General features: G+C 39.3%; 1 protein-coding gene across 2 annotated transcripts in view; it reads right to left on the reverse strand.

Annotated features, from left to right (window-relative positions):
* dnmbp (dynamin binding protein) overlaps positions 1–10,930 on the reverse strand; it is a 49,304-nt gene extending 38,374 nt beyond the window's left edge. For both annotated transcript variants that reach the window (XM_085466306.1, XM_085466305.1), the window contains exon 1: positions 10,611–10,930. The gene's annotated coding sequence lies outside the window, so the exon portion shown is untranslated. The remainder of the gene's footprint in view (positions 1–10,610) is intronic.
* Positions 10,931–17,389: the final 6,459 nt, after the last annotated feature.

Here is a 17,389-nt window from a genome sequence, read left to right on the forward strand (position 1 = left end):
AAAGTGATGTTGCAGAGCTCTGTGTGTATGCACTCGTAAATAAAGATGCTGCTAAATACAGACAGAGCAAACACAGAGGCTTTTGTACTTTCTGAAGTTTTCATTATAGACCGCTCTCTGTAGAAAAGTGAACTGAAACCTGAAACATTGCGAACGACTCTGCTCGCTGTAAAAAAGTAACTTTGCTGCTTGTAATATAACCATGGATTAAATGCTTCTTGCATGCGGGAACTATTCTCCATCCCTCCACTTTACTTTCTGCTCTGTTAAAATACCAGAACATTGGAGCGTCCACACAGGTAGCAACCACGAACAGGATAAAAGGTGGACTTGATGACTGCTACATCATCCACTGGTTTCTGAAATTTCGTTCTAAAGCGAGATTAGCATTTTAAAACACATAAGAGCTGTACAAAGTAAACATTGAGGTGGCTTCTAGGTTAAAAAAAACAAAAGTCCAGCAGAAGGCGATTGCTGTGATTGCCATCTCTGGTCCTACTGAAGTCTATGAGAAAACAGGTTACCGTCTCAACCTCTGTAACCACTTTCCTGTTGAGTTTATGGGCTCATTCACACATTTTTGGGTTATATTGAACAAAATATTGAAAATGAGAAAATTATTTCTATTTTTAAAATCTTGGTCGCACCATGTTTTTAACTCGGGTTTTTCCTGAGTTACAAAACCAGATACTCACTGGGTAAAAACTTGTCCGTCACAAGTAAGGAGCCAATGAGCGTACAGTTTCAGTCAGACCTGCCTTTCTCGCCACATCCGTTATTATTGTAGCCAACATGGTGATGACAGAAACGCTCATCTCGAGGGTTCAAAACAGGATTTCAGACACCAATAAGCGACGTGGCAGTAGCTACATCCATCTTTTATACTTTCTGTGGAAACTAAAGCAAAGCTTTGATAAAGCACTAACAGCACTGAGCTATCAACCTGTGCTAATCATCATTATTACACAAATAAAATCAATTATATTAATATCAGTATTAGTGTTTTTGATATAATTAGTTAAGAAATATGGAAAACATAACATATATTCCCATATATAATATAAGGCAAAACTTCTTGAAGCTCTCAATTAGGGCTGGGCCATATCATACCGTTCACGGTAATACTGTTATAATGTTGGGCAACGATAATATGGGTAAAACACGCGTGTGCAGTGCCTTTGTTTTCATACACACATGGCAGAAAAAGCATGGCAGCGATGCAGAATGAGAAGGGCGAAAGCGGATCGTTGAATGAAACGGATGAACCAGAATTGGTTTGTAAAAATGCTCCAACTTCAGTGGTGTGGGACTGGTTTGGCTTTCGTCCGTCAGATACACAACAAAGCAGTATTTTTGGTAGAGCATGCTAGCGGGCCGTCGTTATTACCGTGTTTTTTGGAAAATATGGCACACTTTTTCTGAAAATCGACAGTGCCCCTTATAATCCCGTGTGCCTTATGTATGAATTCTGGTTGTGTTTACTGACCTCGAAACGATTTTATGTGGAACACGGCCCTTGAAAATCTGTCAAATGTTTCAGTACGACTTTGCTAAGCTACGAAGCCACACCGCTTGATGGATTGTCGGAGCATTACGGCTACCGTAGGCAGGAGCCTCGCGGAGTGATACGTACTGTGCTTCAACATAATTTTACCGTATTGTGTGTGTATAACCTCTTTTTAAGTTTTGCAGATATTATACATGGTCATGCTGAGGATATGTCAGCCAATTTCCACTGGAAATGCCTTTTGGTTAAACTGTCAGCAAGGATTTGCATTTGCACTGTTACATTTCTGTATAACTTTAAAGCACATAAAACAGCTGCTTGTTTAAGTGAAAATACATTGATGGGGGTTTTTGCTCCAATAAAGTTGTGGAGTTGTAAAGTATTTTGTCTAGTGTCAATTATATCGTCAGTTATATCGTTATCGCAAATGTTTTCAAATGTATATCGTGATAAATATCTTTGGTCATATCGCCCTGCCTCAGTCACAATAAGCCCCAGCTGTACTATAAAAACACTCCCCAGCCGGCCTGTTTGGTGTCATCTCAGCTAATTACTGCTCATTTTACTCATCAGGCCAGTGTCATATTTTCACCAAAAACAGCAGACCACTCATCCCAACAATGAAAAACACAGAAAGAATGCCGGGATACTCCTTTATTATGTTCCCTCAGTTTCAAATACCAAAACAACAACACATTTAACATGTCTAATAATCAACATGCTGGTCGTTTCTTCCCCCCGACTTTGTAAAAGAATAACGCACTTCAAGATGTCAGTGACTCATCCTGACTCACAACACAGAGAGCTGAGGATTATTTTTCCTGGATCTGAATGAAAGAAAAATAAAACAAGAGTGAAAAAACAAAGTCGCGTCAGGGGGGGGAAAGGCATGTCCGGAGAAAATACATTTCCACCAAAAAGACAGGAGACCTGTGCTGGATGGTAACAGATTACATTTTAACTTTAGAAAATACCCACAACAAAACCCACAGAAAGCTAGAAGCCATCGACACGTGTTCTTTTTATTATGCGTTCATTAATGATATTGACTGTAACGTGTTAGGCGTTAACCCAAAGCAATAAAATGCCTCTTTGTAAAGTACAAGGGCCATTTCACAGAGTGGAAGATCCTCACTGAAGACCTCATCTTTCCATTATGATTTATGAGGTCTTGATAAGCACTTGGACTTGCATTAAAGCTTAATATCAGGTTTATATACATCTTCACAGTAAACACAACAGTACATAATGATTATTTCAGGGAGAATGAAACAGCTTCATTGGGACTAGCGTGTGTCACTTGGCACCGTCCTGTAGAAAGTAACAGGATTACGACAGACAGCTAAGTCAACAGCTGACACACACACACACACACACACACAGTGTAAACATACACACACTTCACAGCTGACACGTCGCACAATGAACCTACTGTCTGACCTGGGACATGGCCCTGAAACGTCTTCACCTTTTAGTAAACCTTTTAGGTATGTGGCGTTTAGAATAGAGGATGAAGGACGCATGTTTTTATCTGTTCCAGAGGCGCGCTTCCTCCCGGTTATGACTTACTGGGAGAAAAAAATGAGCGTTGGTCGATTTACAACCATCAAGCTAACAACAAGCTCTTAATGAGCTAAACCTCAAAACTCAAGACAAGATTAATGCTGTCTTTTGGATTAAAGCTGTGGCATCCACTCACTAATAAAAACCAGCATTTGCTGTTGTCTAGAGTTCGGAAAAGCCATAACTGAAAATGATTGCATGTTTTTTCATTCTGGAGATCAAACAGTGAGTTGATTGTTCAGGAACCAATCAGCAAAGGAATCACTAATGAGAACAAAACTGTGTAGCTGCAGCTGTTACGCTCCATAACTGCTTTTTAACGACGCGACAGGAGTTCAGCGCGTTCTTACAACTACATCAGTTCATCCGTCTTTGCCACTGCTGCGTGGCATCTCGAGTTTTTCCCTGCACACAGGTATCCTCCAGCTGAAGCAGTGACTCAGTGTGAGACCACAGTGGAGGAAGTGGGATCTGCTGACTGCCTGTATCTTTTATTTGAACGAACTCTGATGCCAACAATAAAGCCGCTGCCTCATTATCTACGTGCCTTCCAGGACAGGGCTTGCACTGACGCGTGACCTCTGTGCCATTCATCCTATTCAGACATATTAAAGTGGCAGGCTGGCACGTGCCCGTGCAACCCACAAACGCACACTAACGCACTGTTAGAATCCTCTGGAGTTGGCTGGGCGTCTTTTCATTGAGTTTGTTTACCGGGGACTCTGGCTGTGCAGCAGTGCAGCGTGCTTCCATCCAGAATGCTGAGTCCAGCGAAACACATTCACCCCGAAACAGCATAATCAAAGCAGGTGGACTGTTCTAGATATTTAAAAAAAGAAATACTGGGACATCTGCTGTCTCGCTTTTGGCCATCTGGTCTTTCAGCACATAGGATGGAGGGAGAGAAAGAGATGGCCTGACAGTTGTCAACACAAGTCATGTGGTTTTATGGCCATGTGTTTATAGAGTGAATGGCTCTCAGGCCTCCTGTGGGGTGATGACATGACCAATTGAGATATCAGTGGAGTTTTATTTTAAACAAACAAAGACCGGAAGCAGAGCGTAAACATGGGATTATTTAGTTTACGATATTATAATGATTGATGGTCTAATCTATGTTATATTCCATGTCTGCTTTATAAAATATCAGTCATAAAAATGTCTGAAAATTTAAAAAAAAAATGTCAAAGCACAAAAATATAATGTTTGCTGATTGTTTTTCTAGCAGTCAACTTATGCACATGCATGCATAAAAAGCAGCTCGCATTGCTCTAAACAACAAATAAAAAGGGCACAGAAGAAATAGGAGCGCAGCCTTGCTTTACAATGCATTTCATCCAGATGAGGCAGCACTTCCATGGCCTCAGCCAGCTGCATGTAGAGAACACATCTGGCGAGCTGATTCAAATGACCGCAGATGCCAAATTCTTGTTTAAATATTTGGCGGACCCATGTTGCTCTACTCAGACATGTGAGCAGGCCCCAGTGACTACACAGAGAAAAACGGCAAAAGCATCCAAACCTACTAGACAGCATGTTAACATGCCAACTTTGCATATCAGTACAAACAATTTCTACAGTAGAAAAAAAACTCTTCCTTTTACTTCTAATCATACTCAAGTTAAGTGTAAAGGGTGAAGTAATATACAAGGCATCATGTAACGTAAGTATTTTGGACACATAAATACAAGAACAGAATGATAATGGTAACAATATGACAGAGCCAACTAGATTTTCACTAGTCTAATACAGAGGCCTAGATACTGGTTGGCAACCACCGTCAAAAAATGTATATTCCGTGATGCAAGGAGGTATATGCTGTGCACAGAAACATCTTGTAATCTTGCTTTGATCATTAGATCATTAGCTTGCACGGAAAGCACCAAAAAAAGCAAACATTATGCCTCACTGTTACCACCAACACATTTCTAAAGGTGCAACTTTTACTTTGAAGGCAAATATTCAAAGATTCCACTTTGAGTCGCACTTTCTCAAGTTTAAATACTGCTCGGCTACTAGTTCACGAGTGTTTGCTGACAAGTCAGTGTTTGCCATGCAAACTACAGGCAGCTGTGGCAACGACTGCTAACGACTGTCAGTAACCTACACCGGCCACTCATGGTTGGTGATTAATCGTTAACAGATGTTTGGAGGGTATCTCCGATACCGACGTAATGTTCAGGAAGAAGAAAGTCACTAAGCTATTTCTGAAAATGTAACAAACTGATTTAAACTGAAAATGCCTTTAAACTATAATTATTGGAATTAACCATCATGGTGTCACCAACTTGTTTTTAGAAAACAAATGTGATTAGATTGAAACTAGTCATTGAGACCTTGAAATAATTAGGGAAGGTGTCTCCCGAGGTATAGAATTAAGTGAGTATGTCATAGGTCCCCCCTGGCCTTTAAAACAAATGCAGGCACTTCTCCACCTCCTGAAGCCATGTCATTATTTTATAGATCTTCTGCAGTTTACTCCTGGAGACCTGTGCATTATGCTGTTTATCTTAAACATATCATATCTGTCTGAGGACTGTAAAATTACAGTATTACGCAAAAATATCCTCTGGTTAGCAAAACATACTGCAATACAAAGCAGCTCTTACTTGCTTTCTTTCCTAACAGTTAACTGGGTCATGGTAAGACAAGCCCATCTATGGTGCTTTTCATATCAGTCATCTTCCACACCTATGTTTTCCAGCAGTGCGGCCAACCCAGTCTTGTTTATAAATCCTCTAGATACCAAAATCTTCTGCAGTCAATTATTTTGGACACAATGACAATTAGTATTTCACTTATTTACTTGATTTCAAATGCCCATTATGGGGCTGGTAAGGTTAAAGCTATGAGGAAAGTTCAAGTAACATTGCAAGTGTTGCTGCTGAATGTAGGGAAAAACCCTGGGTGGAAACACTCTTTTTTGGCTCATCCATAGAGCCAGATCCACCTCCGCCTCCACATTTTCATTGAGTTTGCTTTCCTGCATCTCTGCAGCTTGGCCAGCGCACAAACATTCCACAAGGGAATGCAGTTATTTTTCAGACTCCACTTCATCCTGACTACTTTTTTCTTTCCTCCCATGACTCACTCCACTCACATAGTTGTCCTTCCATTCCTTTCTAAAGCCTACACGTGTTGAATATCAATGGCTTGCATGACACACACACACACACAGGGTGGAACTGTTCGTTTGCATAAACATTTCCACACTGAGCAGCACAGCTCAGACGACTGCACTCAGAGAGCCGAGGCCTCGTTGTCATAGATACAAGAGATGTGTTTGGATGGCAGAGGGTTTTTCCTGAGAGGACCCCAGAGGTACCCGAGGATATGCCGCACCCTTAAAACATGGATGACTCCTAATAGCTTGCATATGAGCTGTTACATAACATGTCTTTCCTCAGGGATCAAACCATGACGTGCCAGCAGAAAAATTATAAATTCATGGAGGGTGAAACCTTTCACATGTTCTCTCCAAACTTTTACACAATTCGGGGTGAACTGAGGACACTGCGAGAGACTTCCAAGATGGCGATTTCTAGGCTTCTTTAACGCGTTTTCCTTACGGGGCTTGATGTTTGTTAATTATATCTTGGGATAACTTTTACTGGGACTGGCCTGGAATCATCTGGGCACAAAACTGAAATACCAGCCTTGTAGGAATTTGGCACAAATTCTGCCAAAAACACTGAAGCGTGAACCACACCTATCTTTAAATCACTGTGCAATGACAAGAAGATATTTGAGAAAAATGAACATGGTTGCATGAAACAGGATGTAAAAGCTCAACAAAGCTAACGATGAGTCATAGAAAGAAAAAGTACAAGATGTAGCTTTACTCAGAAGTAAAGTAAAGGTCTATAATTGTAATGTCTGCCAGCTATCAAACTGAGCAAATCACTCAGCCTTGGTGAAGTTTTGAGTTTCTTTTGTTTAGTCTATCACATTACAAGTAAGAAAAACTTCTGTCAGTCTCTCCGCCTCGGTGACCGTCCCAACTTGTCTGTTAGATTTAAGCTTTTTTGTCAACAATGTGTCTTATTGTGCCAACATAACTGGCTCGTATGAACACGAGCAGGCCTTAATTTACTTAGTTCCCTCTTCCAAAACATGCATGCTTAAGTTCTTCCTTTGGACACTTCACTTTTTTTTTTTTTACCGGTACATCAAGTCCAAAATAACTAACCGTTCTCATCATTAAGCCAACCAAACCAAAACTGTGCTGCCAACAAAGACTGCGAGCGATGCTGTCATTGTTAAGGTGTGGGAAATACCTTGTCTTGGAAGTGATGGAATACTTTGTAATCGGAAGAAAAAATGGAATTCCCCATGCTTTCTTAAGTTACTTTTACTTTTGCTACTTGTCCTTCGGGATACTGTGCAGCAGCTGTTGAGTGCATTTTATTGTTTGTAACAATCATAATAATGTATAACATTTGTGCTGCGTGTAATACAAGCAAACTGAGTCAAACATCTCAGGTTTCTTTGCTGATATAGGATCGTGCTGCCAGTATTAATAATTTAGTGTGCAGGAGGTTTCTGTGCATCCAAAATTGTGACTGGATGGTAAACACAAAAAGAGGGCAAGATAACAGAAACAGATACCTAAAATTTCATTAAAGCTAGTAACTTTTTGATTTCAGTTGGATTACAATGTTTGACAGATGTGTGTCACTGCCAAAGCAGTGCGATTGCTAACCATGAGGGTATAATACAGAAACTGAAGCAAAGACTACAGATACTCTGACTGACTGCCAGTCGATGGTGTGAGTCTACATGTGCACATGACTTTACTACTGTGTTAAAAATGTCAAAGGTGCAAAACCGAAATAACATAACCATTTTTGTTGCTTATGCTCATGCAGATATGGAGCAGAATAAAACCACAAACACCAAAGATGGCGATAAACGAAGATTCAAACATCACCAACCCAGCAGAGCGAATCCATGTTGATAAGTTAGTCTGCACGGTCAAAGTAAATACATACATTGTCCTGCAAGAGACATGCAGAAATAAATGGTGCACAAGAGGGAACTAGTTAATCTATCACTCTACCCATTAACTCACTGTAAAAGCATGCACATCAGGAAATAGACACATTAAAATTGAAAGTACAGTTACGCTCTTGTAAACACTCTTTGCTTATTCATAAATGTAAATATTCTGTTTGTTAAGCAGTTAGTGGGATGTATATGTACAGAACTGATCTCCAATGACAAACCCACCATGGGGCCCAAAGAGTGTATAAAAGTTGATACAACCTCCGACCCTAAAGTCAATGTGAAAGTGCCAGGAGTGACCAGTTGAGGCGACTCTTCTGGTTGCAAAATGAAGTCAGTTTGTATACAAATCTGTCACGAACCTCCTTATGATCTCAGTAAACACTCTCCTAATGAGTTCATGATCTCAATTACCAATTTAACTCAACATGAGGCTCTATTCGTACATTATGCTGTAGGTTGTAGCTACCCTGTAAAGAACGGGTCATGTCCGTATCAGCACGCAGTGTCTTCAGTTTCTCATCCAGATCCAACTCTTTACTTGTTCACTATTTAGTTGTACACAAAATGCTAAGGAGCCGCTTGCTTAGTTTTTCTTTACTTTCAACTTTCTTCTTCACAAGGGGTCGCCATAGAAGAAGCGCCATGTGTTTTTACACCAGCTTCCCCACCTGATGCAATCTCCAGGAATTAGGTGAATGTGTTAACCATCACACTATTGGGCTCTCTTTATTTCGGTAAGGTTTGTAAAAAAAATGAACAGATTAGCTACGCATTTGCAACAATATTGATACAAACAGTGCCATCCTCAAGTATCACGGGTGCAGATAGGCAGGCACACAGCCCCTCCCCTCACTAGCAGCTGAACACATGAACAATTCACAGCACTAAACAGCTCTTTCTGGGGTACTTCGAAAGGTCAGTAAAGCTCTGTTTCAAAAACACTTGGGTATTTTACTGTAACTTGGCTGTTGCACAGGTTAACACCAGCTGTTTAACCATTAGCAATTACCCAATAGCCACATTAGCCATCTGTTAGTATTATACAAAACTGACTAGCAGCTATGTATAATAATAAAACAATAATGTAAATGTTGGAGACAGGCAGCAATCAAACCTCAACACTCCTACCTATCAGTAACGTCTACAGACAGCATTAATTTACCAAAAACAAAAAATGTTTGTGTTGAAAATATGTTACGTTTCTTTTGAAGTCCAGAAAAATCTACCAGCTAGAATTTAGCATCTAGACAGAAACAGCAGCAGCCTACTTTACCAACTCTATTTGAGTAACGTCAACAAAAAACATGGTGCCAAGTCACAAGAAACACAGCACTACCTCAAACCAGATAAAAAATATTCTCACACTTTACACTTAACGTTACTATATATTATTTTTTCATTACATCAGACAACTAAAAAGTGTGCTATGATGTTACTGGGGTTTTTTTTGTTTACGACCTTAATTTTTTGTTCTCAGTTTACCCTGTTATCATCTTGAAAACAGTACTGAGAATCAAGTGTTTTCCTGTGAAGGAAAGCTTTTGTTACAGAAAAAGCTATTGTTTAGTGGACTATTGTTATTCTGTCTGCAGAGAAAGTGGCAGAGAAAGCTACATGTTCATGGTAAATTACTAGGATGGTAATAAACAATGACCAGATCGGTTTCCTTTTTAAATATAACCCTAAAACACCTCATTTATGTGAAATAACAATATCATATTTTTTGTTAACTTGAAAACTGGTATCATGACTGGTCCACCATATACAGCACTGTTTGTCTCGCGCTCAGATCTGATTATTTCTAAGTTATCAAACTTTTATCCACAAAGATATCTGCAAAGTTACATTATTGCCATTATATACATATCGATAAATGACCAATATCGCTAATCTCGGAAGTATGTGATGTAACATTGAAGATCCCGTGCACTTACGTCAGACCACAATGTCGCCTGCGGTTCTCGTTTTGAGGACATCTGTTTACAAAATCACAATGTGTGTGATGACTTCATTGAAAGATCAAGAAGAAATCCCCCTTCACTTTAACGCTAGTCAAGAGTTGGGGGGTAAATCACTAATGCTATATCCTCTGAGGTGATGGAAACACGGTTGTGTGTGTGTGTGTGTGGCTGTGTGTGTGTGCTGATCTCGCTCACATGGCATAACAACTGACAGCGACGACCACAGGTGACAGACAGACAGCGGGGGGATTATTTAGTCTGCAGCACCTGTGTTTACTGCCATCACTCATTCAGCTCACGTCAGTAGTCCGCTGGAGTAATAGCTGCGTATTAACACACCGTAGGACGTGTCTGCGGACTGTCATGTATGGGGTACACCCCAAAAGTGCCGCTATTAGAGCGCACACTTCAATGAACAAATTGTAAAAGTCTCAGGTCTGGTAGAGAAAAAACTGATGTCGTGGCTATAGACAAAAAACCGCGTATTTCTATGTAACTGAACCCCGGTGCTTATAAACTTCGACTGGCACCGTGTAGCAGTCAACGTTTGACTTTCAATGCGCTTTGCTTACCTTTTGGGACCAGGCCGTTAGATCCACTCAGACTAGATACCCAACTTCTCGAGCCTGGTGATGTGGTGCGGTGTTGGCGGAGTTGCCCTTCTCCACGACACCGCAACTTTTTAACAGCTACGCGTCCCACAGCCTCGGAGCTGTGCGCCGAGTCATTATTTCCTAGAAGAGCTGTGTGGTTTTGTTTGCGAAAGGCATTAAAACATGTTGACACGCAAGAAGCGGTCCGGCTGTGGTCCTCTGCGGGTGTCGATGTAATCAGCTGTCATCACATTAGCCACGAGAAGAGCCGAGCTGCTCTGCGCCTCTCCTCTCCATGCTTACACACTTTCAACGCCACCCACTTTTCCCGAACAGACCCGCGGCTGGCTCGGCTGATGCCTGACTGAAAAGATTTGAGCAACCTGGCTACTTTTACTCTAGCTTTATATGAAGTTTTTCAAAAGTAGTGTTAGAAGAGTATGTATGTGTGCACTGTTATTTATTCAAAAATGAATAGATTAGTATATACGTGATAACTACTGGGGCCTGTTTCAGTGCAGAAGCCCATTAGCTTACGTTATGCTATCGCATACACATCTTGATATTTTTACTCCTAAAATCAGCTAAAGTAGCTTGGCATGACTCATATTTCAAATATTTATAATTTAGCAGCCCCTAGGTTAATCCACTGTATAAAGCAACCTTAGAAACTTGGCTTAAAATGGTGCTTTTAGGCCAAGTTTCTTGTGATTGGTTACTCTTCCAAAACAGAAGGTTTAAACAGTACATGGGTGCAGCTGGTTATTCGCTGTCTTTGACATCATATAGGAGAAAAAAATTGCAGGAAACTCAATGTTTGAGGAGCCTGAATATTCTAACTTCATGATCCGAAATTTGGGGCCTTTTTATCATTTGCATCCAGTATTGTATTTTATTACTCTCTATATGTCTCTAGATCACTGAAAATTACTTCGACCTGGGCCATTTTTACATATGACACATTATTATTAGACAAGAACAGAGAGCATCCAGTTTTGTTCTGTTTTTTCAGTTATCAGTCAACTGGCTGATTACAGTTTTTCAAATGTAATCCACTAGAGTGGCTCTCTAAATTTTAAAATCTTTAATTCTGTTTAATTTCAGGGTCTTCTTGGACTAGCATAGTCAATATTTTTGTAAACCATGTATCCAAACGTTAGAATTTGCTGCTTAACCTAGTCATTTTAATCAGCTTTAATAATACAGTCACATGTTGCTTGTAGAAGCCCTTTGAGAGACAGAACAAACCCGTTTACAAGCAGGGAATAAATATATACCAATGCTTTCTCGGTTCTTCAGTCTCATTTCACCACAGGTCAGCACTCGTTTGTACTGTGACGTTGACCCAAACCAAAAAAAAAAAAGTGTTCACAGCAGTTTTAGGAAGTAACATCATCCCCAAGTTTGGAACTTGTGAGTTTCCGTCTGTCTTTATTTGGTGACCGCACAAGTCATTTGACTGAAATTAATCCTGACTGTTGAGATTTTTTTCTTTAATGTGGTAAGTGTTTTGGGACTAGAAGTAAATGTAAAGAAGAAGAATTTAGTTTAATACAGCTTTCTGACACCCAGCAGGAAGGTGTCACTAGTATCCTCTTATGTGGCTGTCTTCTCAAACTGCAGCTCTTTCATTTGGAGTCATTAGGACGCTGAAATCTTTTTTTAGAGACAGAAAATCATAGTGGCCGCATGAGCAATTATATGTTGGGTAGATCTTTTCGCAGCCATGGTGTTGTGGTGTGAAATCAGTTTTTGCTGCCTCTGCAGTAATAACAGCTTCCTCATATGTGATCTTGTATATGCAGAACAATGGGAGGAAACAGTCAGTTGGATGCTTTAGCTTTGAGCAGAGGACACGGAAAAGGAAAAGATACAGGACCGGACACACTGTCGCCTACATTGAAATGGACTTAAACCAGCATAAACAGAAATGCTTACAGTTTTTGTTTATGCTGGTTTATTAAAAAGCACTATCACTGTGTTGGAACCCCTTTTGTGATCAGCATTGCTTTCATTTTTCATGGCAAAGATTCAACAAAATGTTTTGGAAAATTCTTCAGAGATTTTGGTTCATATTGATATTGTCTTATTCAAGAAACCAGTTTGATCATACAGGAATGGACATCATCATCAACAATACTCAGGTGGACTGTGTTGTTTAAACAATGCTCATTTGGTGCTAATGGATCCAAAGCATACCAGAAAAATATCCCCAACACCATTACACCACTACCAGCAGCCTAAACTGTTGATACAAGACAGGATGGATCCATGCTTCCATGATGTTTACCTCAAGAATCATCACGTCAGACCAACTGTGGTGAGAAAATTTGCATCTTATCCTCATTGTCCTGTTCTTAGCCCACAGGAGTGGATGCCTATAGTTTTCTGCTGCTGTAGGCCATCTGGCCTTCTGCAAACCTTCTTTTGTAATGACTTGTAATTTGAGTTACTGTTGCCTTTCTATCAGGTCAAAGCAGTCTGGCCATAGTCCTCTGACATTAAATTAAATTCAACTTTTTAAAATCCAGTTTTATTTATATAATGCCAAATCCCAACAACAGTTGCCTCAAGGCACTTTATATTGTAAGGTAAAGACCCTATGATAAGACAAAGAAAATGGAGAAAAACAAAGAAAACCCCTATGACCCCCAGGAGCAAGTGCTTTGGTGACAGTGGGAAGAAAAAACTCCCTTTTAACAGGAAGAAACCTCCAGCAGAACCAGGCTCAGGGAGGGGCAGCCATCTGCTGCGACCAGTTGGGGGTGAGCAGATGAAAATAGGACAAAGGCATGCTGTGGAAGAGAGCCAGAGATGAATAATAACTAATAATTTAATGCAGAGAAGTGTATACAGACATAGTGAGTAAAAAAGGTGACTGAAGAAGAAACACTCAATGCATCATGGGAATGCAGCAGCCTACACCTATCGCAGCATAACTAAGGAAGGACAGGGTCACCTGATCCAACCATAACTATATACAAGCCTAATCTTAAAGAGTGTCTGTCTGCTGAATCCAAACTAGAAGCTGATTCCACAAAAGATGGCCTGAAAGCTGAAGGCTCTGCCTCCCATTGTACTTTTAAACACTCTCGGAACCACAAGTAAGCCTGCAGTCTGAAAGTGAAGAGCTCTAATGGGGTGATACCGTACTATCATGTCATTAAGATAAGATAGCATCTGACTATTCAAGACCTTGTATGTGAGGAACAGGATTTTAAATTAAATTCTGAATTTAACAGGAAGCCAATATGAGAGAAAAGCTTTCTGTCTTTTAATCTCTGTCAGTACTCTGTTAAATCACCTTTCAGCTGGTTGTGCTATCTACATGCATAAATGCACAGAGTTGCTGCCATGTGATTAGCTGATGGATTGACTGTCTCCATCATCCTGACTCATTGAATGTGGATAAATCAGTGTGGGAGATGCCTGGACTGCTGGTGGGCTTCATTGACGCCACATTTAACCAGTCTACACAAGTGCAACCAACCCCACGTGCACGCACACAAATGCATACTACAGCTGGGAACACTCCAGATCATTAACCACTTATGAATCGCCAGCTTTGTTTCTTTTCACAGTAGCCACTTTCATCCAAGGGCAAAATGTGGGTCTATTGTTGTCTTTCAATATTTTCCTGCCAGTTAAGCGTCACTACAATGGTTTGTGTGAAGAGAATACACTGGCTGTCACACAATCATCCGATTGTGTTGCCTCTGAGAAACATGAGCTATGGTGGTTGACTGGCCAAAAGAAAAGTTATTGTAGTTACAAGACTGATCCCTGAACTGATGGCAGTAAGGATGAATTAATGACTATTATGATTCAATTTTACCATAACAAAAGCTTTAATGTCACATGATAACGTCACATGATAATCTCAAGCAGGCAATAGTCATTTTTTGACTTCAGGATTATTGTGCAGTCGTGTGATGCCAGCACCATTTCATTTTTCTCTCTTCAGAAAATAAAAAGGGGAAATATCTGTTTTTTATTAAAACAATTAAAACAACACTCTTATTGAAGTTGGGTGATGAAATTTAACACATCAACTAAATCTACAAAGAACAGAAGAGATCAGAAGTTAAACACAAAGAAACACACGGATATGTGCGATTCTCTGTGCATTATCACTTACAAAATTTGTTGCTGAATTACAGTAATCTACTGTTTTTACTTTGTATTTAACTATTTATGGATTTCCTCATGTGTTTCTGTGGAAAGTCGGGGTCATAAATTCACAGAATGCCTGGTGAAGTACGCTTTCCCTCTTTCCTGTTTGTCAGAGAGAGGCTGTTGTGCTTGTTATGGAAATGACACAGAAAGGCAGATATCTGGAGCAGATAGATACACACACACACACACACACACACACACACACACACACACACACACTGAAAAGGTCAATTGTTAACAGCAAAAAAGAATTGAAGGTGAATTTTAGGCCCGCATAATAGATCCAGAGAAGCTGTCGAATCATAAATCATACATAGTTTCACTTTAGTTTCAACCTGCCTGAGGGAAACCTGTTGAAAGAGCAGGTTTGAGACTCCAGTTTGAAAAACACGTTTAGAGGTTTGTTCTCTGGTCAACAAAACATATCATAAAATTACACAACAATTTTTTGCCTACAAAATGTTATCATGAAATATGATGTCAGTGACGTTTATGTTTCCACCTAACGGGATCCTTTGCTGCCATCTGCAGGAAGTCGAGGCTCAGTCTTGTGACTTTAGCTTGTTGTGTATCATTTGTTTGAAGCACCACACTGATCAGCAGTTTGTTCATGTGTCTCAAATAGACAAACTTCAGTGAGTTATTATAGGACCAAATAAATAACAACAAGTCAGCACTATGATATGGCTCTACAACTATCAAAAACTAGTGTCTGAGAGCATCCTGCTGCCATACAAAAGGAAATTGTAACAACATTACATCACAGACATCTCAAATGTACTTATAACAGTGTTGTAATCTGTATGAAGATAAAACCCAAACATCTAACCCACTAACTCTAAAGTGAGGGGATTTAACTTTTTGCCACGGTCCACATAAAGGCAGGAATAATTTTAGGTTATTCTTATTATTAAGTTATTCTGAGGGACCATCATTACCCTGTAAGGAAACATTACTGTGCTGAGGGGATCGGTGTCTTTTAATGATAACAAATGGTGGGAACAAATGATGGGAACGAGGGCTCCCTGAATGAAGTTTGAACATGTGCTATGTGCGGTGACATCTGTGGGACAGTTTGGACCCATCTAAATCCTGTGTGAGGGAATATCTTTTGGAGTAAAAAAACAAAGGCGTCCTTTTGTTGAGAAATTCAATTCAACAGAAAGAATATGTAACTATTTGACTAAGTCCTGCTTTGTTTCTTATGCATCAGTGACATCTACTGTATGCACCCTGAAATGCACATTTTCCTATGTCCATATATTATTTCCATCACACACAGAAATAGTCCTAAAGAACCCAAATGAATAAATAAAATAAATATAAATAAATATTCATTTAAATAGATTAATCAGCTCTGTTCTTTAGCAAGACTCGCATGTATAATAAAACATAACTATGTGAGAAAGGAAAACAAATATTTTAGTTTGAGGAAAATTTTACAGTCTGTTGAGAAGAATTACAAATATAGATAAATAAATGAAGAAATGTGTAAATGTAAAAATGTAATAAAAATGGGAATATAAATTAAAACAGGAGTTAAAAGGGTAAATAAAGAATAAATAGAAATTTAGTATCATTTTGTATGTATTTTTATACTACCCTTTTTGTACTACCTATGTTACCTTTTTTGTTTTTACTGTTGCTAATTATTATTAAAATCCCAACTTCTAAAATAAATATTTTACTGAAATTCCTTATAAAGCGCCTTATAGGCACTTGCATACAAAAATAAATGATTAATACAGATTTATGTATTTTTTATTTATTTATTTTGCTGCAAGATGTAAAGTCAGATGACTGCAACTGCAGCAACAATTCCCTTTGATTGTTAGGGTACCTGGGTCGTTGACCCAGTGTTTTCAGTTTTGTACCTTTATTTGTGTTCTCGTCTTGGTTTATTACTGTGAAGGTTTTGGTTTCTGTTTTTCTGTTTTGGTTTCTGTTTTGTATTTTCCCCGGTCCTTCTTGGTTTATGATTTTGTAGTTCTTAAGTTTGGGTTTCCATACTCCCTCTGTTCTGTGTCTGCCATGCTCCCAGTCTCTGTTCCCTCTGTTGCAGTGTCTGCTTGTGAGTCGGTCTGTAAGTTCAGTCTGTGTTTCCTGTTTTACTTTGAAAGTCCGTATCTCATGTTAACGTGTCTGGTTTTGCTTCCTTTGACTTGTCAGCCCTGATTTGCCCCAGCTGTGTTTCCCTCCTGTCTCCCATTCTGTCTGTCTCTCCTTCTGTGTATTTAAGCCCTGTGTTTTCATTTGTCTGTGTCATAATCTACCCTCATCTTACTGTGTGTTCTATTGTCATTTTTCTTACTTTTGAGTTCACATTTTGACTCACTTGACATTGATTTTTTTTAAAAAGAATTGTTATTACCAAAAAAGGTAAATAATATTAATCTTTAAGATCAAGTCTAAAGGCCAATTAAGTATTTTATAATGTGAAAAAGGCAATTCTGTGAAATATTTTGAAATCATTAAATGCGAAATATTTAAAAATGAATGTCCATTTCAGCAAATCAGTGTATTAATATCTATTATATGCTTTAAATGTGTACCTGAGTACACGTTTTTTTTTTTAATTTCCC

The sequence above is a fragment of the Copadichromis virginalis genome, linkage group LG8, assembly GCF_057382275.1.
Source record: "Copadichromis virginalis isolate Kocher_CV1m ecotype Utaka linkage group LG8, C_Virginalis_male_GT1.1, whole genome shotgun sequence".
NCBI lineage: Eukaryota > Metazoa > Chordata > Actinopteri > Cichliformes > Cichlidae > Copadichromis > Copadichromis virginalis.